The following is an 11,481-nucleotide window of genomic DNA, read 5'->3' as shown; positions in this document are numbered from 1 at the left end:
ACAGAGATCCACCTGCCTCTGCTGCTCAAGTGCCAGGATTAAAGGTGTGTGCCATCACATCTGGCTCTCTCCCTTCTTTCAATTGCAATCTCTTCATATTTTCCTACTCAGAAAAAGATTGAAAAAAAAAAGCTATGCAATAAGAAAAATTAGCTATGATTAAACAAAGGCTTGAGAGACAAGAGACAGAGGAAGTAAGAGAGCAGGAAGTGTGTAATTGTGACCCTTTGGTACCTACTGAAATTGAAGATGAATATAGATAGACCACTGACAATGGGAAGAAGCCTGGATCGCTGGCATGGAGCTGGGCATGGAATGCCAGCCACTACCTACGTGTCTAGTTTATGTGTGGATTGCTGTGAGTTCAAGGCCAGCCTGGTCTACCAAGTGATTCTAGGAAAGCCAAGATGACACAGAGAAACTCTCTCAAACAAAACAAAACAAAACAAAACATAAAACAAGAACAAACAAAAAACCACCCAAAAAACAAACAAAAATCGAAACAAAACAAAAAAACAAACCCAAAATACATAAAATCCCTACTAAGTTAGATCAACATAATACATTAAAGATGTTTGAAAATCAGAATGGAAGTCAAGGGACATTTGGGGAGATATTTTGACTGTATTTTCAGAGGCCTAAGAGCAGAATGGGACAGGAGCAGGAGATGTCCAGCAGGTCTTATTTCCCCCTCCATCCCTATCTTATAATGTGGCTAACATGCAATTGACTCTGGTACGGTCTGTGATATATCCAAGAAAAATGGTGCTACTTGAGCCTGGGGATGTCCTCCCATGCAAGGGTACTGTAAATATAACACTTATAGCACTAGCCATCTTTTTAAAAACTAACTTTTTAAACAATATAATTACAGATGAGTTTTAGCGTTATGTCATATGAAAGAAGGTTATGTTAAACTTGTTTTGAGGTATGTGTTTTATGATGTACTTTAACAGCATATACAGATCATAAAATGAGAGATACAATTGGTCTTTCCTTCCCATCTCATCTCTGAAAAAGAAATTTCATTGGTACTTAACATGACTAAACACACAATTTTGGGCACATTAGAGATATTTCATCATTTATAAGTTAGTGATTGCTACCCTTTAGGCTTAATTGCCCTTCTTTGCACCATCTGCATTACATTAGTAATCTCAAGTTTGAGATGACTTTTTAGAAGCCGTATCAATAGAAAAGTAAGAATAGCACCTACAATAGTTCTTGATTGGCAATCACATATCCACTAATCAAACACATCCCTCTGTTGAGTGATTGCATGTGGCTTGGGTCCTTATTTCAATATGCTACCAAATTTCTATGACAGGACAGTTGGAGTCATATGAGAAACACTGTCATGAACTTAAAGGAAATAAGAGAGTTTTTATTCTGGAACCAAATGTGATTGACAATGTGCTCTGTTTGCTTTTCCTGGGAGACACACACTAATGACCATTCCGCCTGGGTTAGAACCAATGTGGACCATTGCACTAAAGCCCAACCTGGCAAGAAGTGTGAGTCTATGGCGCTTCTTAGACACTCAGGGTAGACAATATCACAGGAGCATGGATGTCCCAACAGGAATAACAAGTATCACTCCCCCACAGTTGTTGAAGTCTTGGTTGAAGACACTGGTGGGGAGGTTATAGCAGAGAGACTTTTCTACTGTTCTCTGATGGCATTCTTAGCATTTGTGCTGGTGGAAGTTTTGTTTGTGCTGACATGTCAAAATAATCAATAGACTGCAGAATAGATTCACCGGAGTTGGACAAGGTCTGAATTGTTAACAAAGATTTACCACACAGCACACACTCAGAGTTTGCATTTAGAATGAATCTGAGCAAAACCATTTTCCACACTGGTCACACTTGTAGGGGTTTTCTCCAGTATGATCTATTCTGTGTCTCTTAAAGGTTACATAATGACAACAGGACTTATGACAATCTTCACATTTGTACGGTTTCTCTCCAGGATGAGTTGTTTGATGTTCCTGAACATTAGAGAACAGAAGAATCTTTTGCCACAATATTCACACTTACAGGGCTTTTCTACATAATGAATTCTTTGATGGTGCTTCAGCATTGAATGAAGGTAAAACAATTTCCTATACTCTTCACACTTAAATGTTTCTCTCCAGAATGAATTTCCTTATGTTACTTAAGAGTTAAGGCAGAGGACAATGCTTTGCCACACTCTTCACACTTGTAGGGTTTTTCTCTAGAATGAATTCTTTCATGTTGCTTCAGCATTGAAGGGTAGTAAAATGATCTGCCACATTCTTCACACTTGTAGGGTTTTTCATCAATATGATTTTTCTGGTGTATAAAAAGTGTTTTATGAGAACTAGGGGCCTTACCACATTCTTCATACTTGCAGGGTTTCTCCCCTTTATGAATTCTCTGGTGTTGAATACCTAGTGAGTTATGAACCATTGCCTTACTTGGATTCTTAAACTTATTTCCTGCTGTTCCTGTTGAGGAAAAGTTGAACTATGATCAAAAGCTAAGCAATGTTGTTTATGCTTATATTGCTTATTTGTAAAATAAATACATGCTTATGAATAATAATTTGCAGTATATTTCAATACCTACATGTACTGAGCCCTGATAATTCACAGGTAGGTTAAACAATCTACTCATTACTGGAGTAAGAAGACAATGAAATGGAACACAAACAGAGTGGCATAGACTTCAAAGTTAAATAGCTAAGTAAGTTGCAAGGACGTCTGGCTAACAGAAATAAGCCCATCAAACAATGTATATGTTATGTGGCCAAACATATGTGGAATTATAAATTAGCCAAGCCTGGAAAGAGAAAGTTAATTATGATTGTGAGACTGAATGAACATCAAAATACACAACATTTATACTAAGCACAGAATTTTAGTTTTAAAAGTACAAAAGATGTTACATAACAATTAGACTGTCACAACAAGATTAAATAATATATCTAAACAATTTAAGACAGTGTATTGTTTTCTTTTGATGACAAGAAAGTATTTACCTGAAAAAATATAAAGTCATGATAAAAACTCTTGAGTTTCACATATGAATAACAAATTTTGTGTAGTCAACATATCTGTCAATGAATAGAAAACAAAATTACCTAGTTCGTCTTTGTTTTGATTTTGTGAGACAGGGTTTCTCTGTCTAGCCTTGAGTGTCCTTGAACTTGCTACGGATACAATGCTGCCTCAAACTCATAGATCCTCTACCTCCTAAGTACTGGGATTAAAAGTAGGATGCCACATCCAGGTGATAAATGATGTATTTCTAAGATTTATTCATTTACAAGTTTAAAGAACCGTTGAGCACTGAATGGAGAGAGACCACAAATAAAGCATAAAAACTGGAGGCTTGTGTTTATCAATGAAGTGGAAGTTCACAGAAGCAGAGCTCATAGATACTTTTATCTGTCACTGTCCTCATGTGTTTTATCAATGTGCTTAATCCAGGGTACATATCAGAATGACTTTTGGCAATGTATACTTTCAAGTAGCAAAACAGAATATCACATTACAAATTAGAAAGAAAAATTCTTCAATCCACAAATGTCTGAAAGCGTACTGATGAGCTGTTCAGCACACTCTCCTAGTTGAAGACAGTTTTAATCTGACTCTCTGTCCACAAAGGGCAGCCGTGTCCCTCTTACTCCTGAGGACACGATGAGAAAAAACATTTAGAGGAAATCTTCACCATTCACAAAGGACTCTGGCGGGATGACTCCCAGCACCGTGAGTGTTAAGTGGTGAGAAGGAAACTCAAGTGGGAAGTTGTTGTCTTACAATGGCATTGCACCGAGCTCTATAGAAAAGTGTGCGATTCTCTGGGGTGGAGAAGCAGCGAAAGGTCTGTCACGGAACTGCCCAAAGGGACTCCATTTTGCCTGACTCTTATCGTGTGCTCACCCGAGCTAAGCAGCAGTGCTTAGAAAACAGTCATGCAGCCCCACCTGCAGCTTCAGAAGACCCCCTGTTTACAACATAAAACAGTTGTTTGAATCTATGGAGGAAAACTTCTGAAATGTTCGCCCCCTGGCCTGCCTCTGGTATGAGACACAATGTAAGGCATAGGACAGTAGCTGCGACAGCACACACTAAGTAGATTATTCACTCGCCCATACAGAAGCCACAGAAATGACATAAGACAATTTAACAGAAAAAAAATTTACACACTACTTCTCCATCAACATCTTTACTCTTAGAGGGAGAGTGAGGGAATGAGTTCCCCAACCAAACCATGGGCAGTGATTCTAGAAAAGAGCTATGTCCTCACACCAAACCCCAACCTAGCCCTCCTGGTAGTCCAAGGAGGTAAGTGGAGATATTTCATCTAGTCCAAATGGTGTCAAGTGGAAAAAATACTGACGTACCTAGCATAATGTTTAACAACAGTGTGTACACATGTAATATTAATTCATCTCACTGCCCTCGCTGGGTAGTTTGGATTTTACCTTCTTTTATTTAGCTGAAGTTACACAGTTTCTTCTAAGTTCAACAACGGCCACCTTCAAAACTCTAGCTGTGCTTGGTAAAAAATAACCACAGCTGGGCTTGTTAAATGTTAGTATTCCTCCTAAAAAGGAAAACAGAGGCAAGGTCCCTGAACCTTCACCTGAGCACGCTGCCGCTCTTCTCAGCCAGGTGCATGGAACGAGGCATTCAGTACATGAGGTTTCAACGTTTCCTGGAAACACTAGGGTATACAAGCTGGAAAAACTACAACAGGGTTGTGGGATTGACCTCTGCAATCATGGGAAAACTGTTATATGTATTGAGTAATGGACTCCATTAAAAACAGATATTGTCTAACACGCTCCCCCCTTCAGGAAGTTTTCTTAGAAGAAATAGTAAACCTACTTATCATGTCCCATTTCAAATGGCTTAATCACAGGAAATATATGTAAAGGTTCCGTTGCCTGAGCCAAAGCAAATGAGGAGTCTCTACTATTTCTTCATTCAGTTACAGACTGAACTCCTTCCTGTTCAGTATTTCACCCCTTACTTGTTTACAGACCTTCTTCTCTTTATCCAGTGCCACTGACATCTGATCACCTTTTGCTGACATGCAAGTTTTCTGTCTCGGGATCAGTGAAACCATTTTTAAAAGCTTGCAAAGAAATAATTTAAAGTTATGGCCCTAATAAATGGGTTAAATTATTTAAGATAGATAAATTCTATAATTAGAGACAGGTAAACCCTTAACAGCTTGAAGGCCAGTGATGGGAGTTCTGACTGTTATATGGGCCTTACGGAGGATGAGACTTAACGATCATATACTCAACATTTAACCTGTTCAAGTTCCTGAGGTTCTGAGGTCTAATCATTTTAGCAAACACTAACCTAAAGAAGAATATATAGTCACTTTGCTGTGTTGGACTTTAGCCAATTGGAGAAACTGAGTCATGACAAGAACAGATTAGTTAGACACCTTTTTATTCTCTGCGTCTCTTAAAAATCTCAACCTTCCAGAGACAACTTGACCAGCCCCTCAGCCGTTTCCATTACAACCAGGAAGCCAGTGGATATATACACACTTGGAGGAAGGTTGAGGACTCAACAGGAGACCTTGAGAAGAAGGGATCATGAGCTCTCTTCCTCCCACTGGACTCATGGTGATATTAGCCATAATGCTTCCTATAGGGCCAGCCACAATGGCTATCGATGACTGGACCCTGAAACCAAACACTCTACTAGCTCTGACGTATCTGGGAACATTGTATTTATAAATAAAAATTTCTGATTTTTAAAAATGATTTGTGACTGTGTATTCATCTAAATAGCAGTTAGTCCTTGTATGTTATATAAATGTTTTCCTTAAAGAAAAGGGGGAGGCTTACTGTTGTGGTTAACTTATCAGTATGGCCAGAAGAAGGCTGTGCCATGAGAGTCACGTGGCCAGCGTGGATGGAGATTTGGCCCAGATGATGATAATTATCAAGTATTTCAGATTGTGCATGGGAGGTAGCTCAATAGAAATTATTAGAAGCAGATGGCTTGGGATACCTAGTCCACTATGGAAAGTAGTTTAGGGGATAAATATCTGCCCTGCCCCAGGTTAATTGAGGCTATTTTAAAATATAACAGGCATCTGCATCTTGATTGATTGCTAGTGGGTTAGAAAATGCTGCCATAATAATAGTTATAGACCTAATATTAAACATTATTAGGCCATACTGATAAATTAGCGACAACATACACCCTAAATTCAAGTATCCACATCCTTAAAAATCATATTTTGTCCAATTTGGTGCAGGAGGGGGATCGAAGGGGGCGGAGTAGCTCCCAGAGAGCATCCATGGGCCAGAGCATTTCACAGGTGCTGCTCCTAGCTCTCTGCAGGCTCAATGCTCATAGAGCAGAGATGGCAGCAGACAAGTGGCAGGTTGGAGAGGTGGAAATTGGGAGGCTGACAGTCTTCTAAATTGACCTGGGGAATGAAGTTAATCACCTAGAAAATAATAAAGCAGAAACTGTTACGATCCCTCTCCAAGGCGCCATGGCAGAAGGCTCCTGGATCTTTTTTGGCTTTGTTTTGGTGTTTACAGATTTGTTTGCAGTGGGCTTAGTGCTAGTCACACTTCTCCAAATCCTCTCTAAAAATGTTCAGGGAGAAAGGAGAGAGGGTGAGGCTAAGTGTTATTCTCAACAAGAAGGGAAGAAGGAACAGAACTCTCCTCCATAGAGTTGGCAGGTAGTGGCTGGAATTCAGAGCTCGGTGGCTGCAAGGTGTTTTATCTGCACTTTCTGGAAAGGGTCCACCAATATGAGTTAGCAGTAACTAAATTCCAAGGAATGATGGACAGGGCTTCACTAACTGAAGCCTAAATTGGAACAAATGACCCAAGGTTTAGACATTTCTTGCTTCCTTGCTTAATTTTTGCTTGGATTTCTGAAGATTTTGCCTGGAATTGAGATGAAATATTTGAGCAGGGCAGTGGTGGTATGTGCCCATAACCCCAACACAATGGAGACAAAGACAGGTGGCAGAACTGAGTTGCAGACCAGCCTGGTCTTGACATTAAGTCAGAGCTGACAAAACTAGCTACTTACAAAGATACTCTAGGATTCAAAATGACAATTTTTCTTTAAAATGACTATGTACACGTTCTTTTTCTCTCTCTTTCTTTTCCCTGTTTCTTTCTTTTTCTTCTTTCTTTCCTTCAGTTTATTTAGTTATATTAAATATTTTTATATACATTTATGTTATTACACACATTACAATAAACTACCCACAGCAAGAAGAACCATGAAACAATCAGGAATATATACATGTTACATTCTTAATGTTTTGGCTATCTATATTTGACAGCCTTAAAGAAAACATACTTCCTATCTTGGTGAGTCTAAAATTCTAAATGTAAATCAATATCTATCATATCTCATCTCTACTAACTTAAAACATCTATCTAGACCTAAAAAAATCTTAACCCTTAAGCTTAATTGTAAAACTAAACTATTTGGTCTTCAACCCCATCAAAGACTTCAGAGGAATAAAATTAATTCCCTGAGTAGACAGGGGGTGTAGGTTAGCAGCTTCCTAAAAGAGAAGATGGCAGACAGTTTGCTACCTGAAATGTTATAGAGAGTGACCCAAAACTCTCTATAACATTACAGCATCATCTTCAGCCTTCTAGCCCAATATGTCTGACAGACATATTTGTGGGGCAGGAACTATTGAGGACTTGCTTACCCTGTCTTGGCAGAATTTGGCTGTCAACTCTGTCTGCATCCAAGCTGCCCCTCCCTTTTTTTTAAAAGGCAGAATTCTATCTGTGGTAGGAATGAGGACATTTGGACAATTTTAACTGGATTTGTCCCTGGCGACCCACAGTAGACTATGGGAGGGAGAAGCCTAGTCCTCAGTGCAGCCCTGGGGAAGTCAGGCTCCTTTTAAGCTACAGATCCACAACAGGAGACTTATGAATGTGAGTCGACTCTTTGGCAGAAATATTAGGTTTACAAGTCATTTTTGGTCTGTATGTTGTAATTTTAATCTTACTACCTGAAATCAGCCTGAAAAACTAATCACGCTGGCTCCGTCATATTTTAAAATAAGGAAGCAATACATTAACATGGGAATGAAAGTAACCTTAACATTCATTAATTTCTTTTAACTCCAAGTGGCTCTTGTTGCCTCGTTGGTTCTCGTGCTCACTCAGAATGTCCTGCTTGAGATGGCACCAAATTTCTGACAAACTTACAAAGTATTTGTGCAGCACAATACCTAGTCACCTTCAATTTCTGCACACTTGACACTGTTTTAATTCATTACTCATCCTTATCCCAAGAACGTGTCTGTCACCTATTGCTGAAATATAGTCCCTATGTCATTGCTTATCTCATTTCAGCTCAGGAGGTCACAGGGATTTGCTGGATGTTCACTAAGTGTCCAGTTACCTTACAGGAACCCAGTGCAAGGTGAGCAGGTCGGAAGTGTGCTGCTTTCTTGTGCTCACATCCTGAGGTAACAGAGGCAGGACTTGTGTACCTATGGCAGGGACAGTGGCTGCAGGAGCCTCCTGAGTAGGAGAGTCAGTGTTGGCAAGGGTGGAGCTTCCACTCTGCACTTCTTTGCCATTCTGAGACCCCAGGCATCAAGAAACCTAACCAGCCATGGAGGCCAGGGCTCAACCTCAGGGTGGCGGGGGGGGGGTGGGGGGTGGGGGGGGCGGGGGGGGCACGGGATCTGTTTTCCTTCCTAGAGGGCACCCTACCTGTTTGCCTCAAGTTAGAGAAGCTTTACTGCATCCTAATGCCTGCTGGTCTCTGGGCTGCTTCCCCTAGCTGACAGGGTATTCCCTGTGTCCCTGAGATTCCTTAGCCTTATGTGGTCTGCCTTGGTTTCTGCTCCAACAAGCCTGGATACTCTGGGGTTTGTTTCAACTTTTCCATTACGGAAAACAGTTGTCTTTTGGGTCTGGGTGACAGTACACATCTATGAACATATGCTGTTTCAGCAAACTGCGAGGGTTAGGGTTCCTCACATATTCTGTCCTGAGGTCAGTGCCCCTGACTCTGAGACAGGGAAGACAGATCAACCATCAACCAAGAAAAAACAAGACAAAACACTATGATTAAGAACAGCTAATAGGCGTCTATGTAGAACAGAGACCACTATTTTTTTTAATCTCTTGGACTAAAGGTGTTTGTAATAAAGGCTATTAATACATATTGAGGACCAGAGAGAAGTTCTGTCTTAAATCTCTCAGCAATAATTACAGCATCACAGGCTTATCAGGGCTCCCTCATAAACCTCGGCAAAACTGTTAGGTGTGGTAAACATAAATTTAATAAGGATTATGACGAACCACACTACATGCGCTATAAATCATAAAAACTGTCTTGTTTTCTTATAATTCCCAGGATGCTAACAGGCTAGGATGAATAACAGTGTGCAGGCAGGTAATATTAGTCTCTTAGTTAACCTTTAAGTGTAATTTGGATTCAACCTTTTATTAAGATAATCTTTAACAATATCATCATAGCAAAACAACTGCCACCTTCTTAACTCCAACTGTGTCCACTCAATTGGTCACAGCTGGGCTTGCTCAATGTTAATATGCCTTCAGGGATGGAAAGATGTACACAGACCTTGGACATGAACTTCTTGTTTTTGTTGATTTTGACATGTGATTTTTGTTGTTGTTGAAAATTTAAAGAATAAGGTTTAAAATAAAAGATCAAGAGCCAGGAAGTAATGGCATGTGCCTTTAATCCCAGCACTTGGGAGGCAGAGGCAACAGATCTCTGTGTTTGAGGTTGGCCTAGTCTACACAGTGAGTTCCACCAGGACTACAGAAAAACTTTATCTTGAAAACAAAAACAAACAAACAAACAAAAAAAAAAGAAAGAAAGAAAGAAAGAAAGGGAGGAAGGGGAGGTGCTGCTTGACAAAGTCTCTGCTCTACCATCTGCTCCTGAGAGTACGTGTCTCTAGAATGTTATTCAGTCTCAGCTGTTCTCATGAGACACTTCCAAAATGGGCTATACTTCTGAAAATTGTTCCTTGTAGAAAAAGATTATCCATAAAAGATATTTCCATTGTAAGGAAATGTCCCTTTCTGTACTAGGAATAAAAGTGTAACTACATCTCCAGAGACTCCAAGCAGGAAGAAAACACTGACTCAAATATAGAGCAAACCTGATCTTACTTCCGGGTGCCATATATCAGCGACTTCATTTAGACAGCACCTTCCTACACGCCAGCCATTGTTATTGATAAGGATGAGATTTAAGCCTGAAGCTCAGACTCTTCCTTTGCAATCTACTCTAGAGGTTTATTCATTTCCCCACGTTACCTCCAATGTGTATATGAGGTATACATGTTAAGTAACTACTTGTTTTTATAAATCAATCAGCTCTAGAAGGCATGTCACGTGTTATCGTTGTACCTTTGTACCCACTAGCTCATCTGGCTGGTGTACACCTTGCCTCACTTTAATAACAATGGATAAGAAGGAACCAAATCAGCAGGGACAACTGTGTATACAGAAGGGAGGACAAGGACGGGGAGGAGGCCACTGCTCGTCTTTCCTCTGTTGTACTTATGGCGAAGCCAAGTGGAAGATACACAGGGGTCTGGCTGCAGCTCATCTCTGGGGAGCATCTTATTTCTCTACCTCAATGTTCCACTGATGCAGGACTCCATATGCTCAGCATCCGAGCCCTTCTGAGGATCTCCTCTCGCTCCCTCATGATGACTCCCTGGTAAGATGGAGTCCCTCTGTAAACTTCATGACAGCCAGAGGCATGCGCTGTAATCACTGCTAAAACAGGTCAAGTTTGGATAGGTCCCAAGCAGGCAGCATATGTTAGCGGATATTTCTGGAACACAATACAGTGTGGTAGCTGTACTTTGTTCTATTCTAACCTTCCCCATTTTCAACTCTGTTGCTGCACGCCCTCACCACCTCACTTCTCTCTTCCTATTTTGTGGATGTTTTCTTCTCTTTCTATGGCACCAAATGCACTTACTGCCTCCTTTGGTTGTAGAGCCATTTGTTGGGATGTGAAAGCCCCTCAGAGTGTCTATCTTTCCAAGAACCATCAGTTGTGAGGCACCAGGGTGAGGCATACTGAGACCCTCACACAGTCATGTGTGTGGAATGGCTGGTTTTAGCTTGTGCAAGTCTTTTCCAATAGTTGGCAGTCAGTGTGTTTCTGCAGGCAACAGTCCTGACATCCCCAGCAAACAGCATTTCACCAGACATCCACTACATCTTGATTTTGCAATCTTTCTATGCTGTCTCCGTCTGTGATCCACGAGGCTACTAGTTACAACCCAGGTGTCCCATTTAGATCAGTGTCCTCCAGAGGCTGTTATTCTCTGCACTTTGATCCATTGTCAGTCTGTTTACTACTTTACTCCATGGTAGCATGTGTGGTATGCGCCACAACTGCCAATGCCCTACAGTAGAGAGGAAGGTTCAGAATTGGTAAATGAAATAACCAGGCGGAAAGTCACAAGTCACCATGATTAT

Source organism: Acomys minous, assembly GCF_964271855.1.
Source record: "Acomys minous genome assembly, chromosome: 5".
Lineage (NCBI taxonomy): Eukaryota > Metazoa > Chordata > Mammalia > Rodentia > Muridae > Acomys > Acomys minous.
This window is presented reverse-complemented; position numbering follows the sequence as displayed.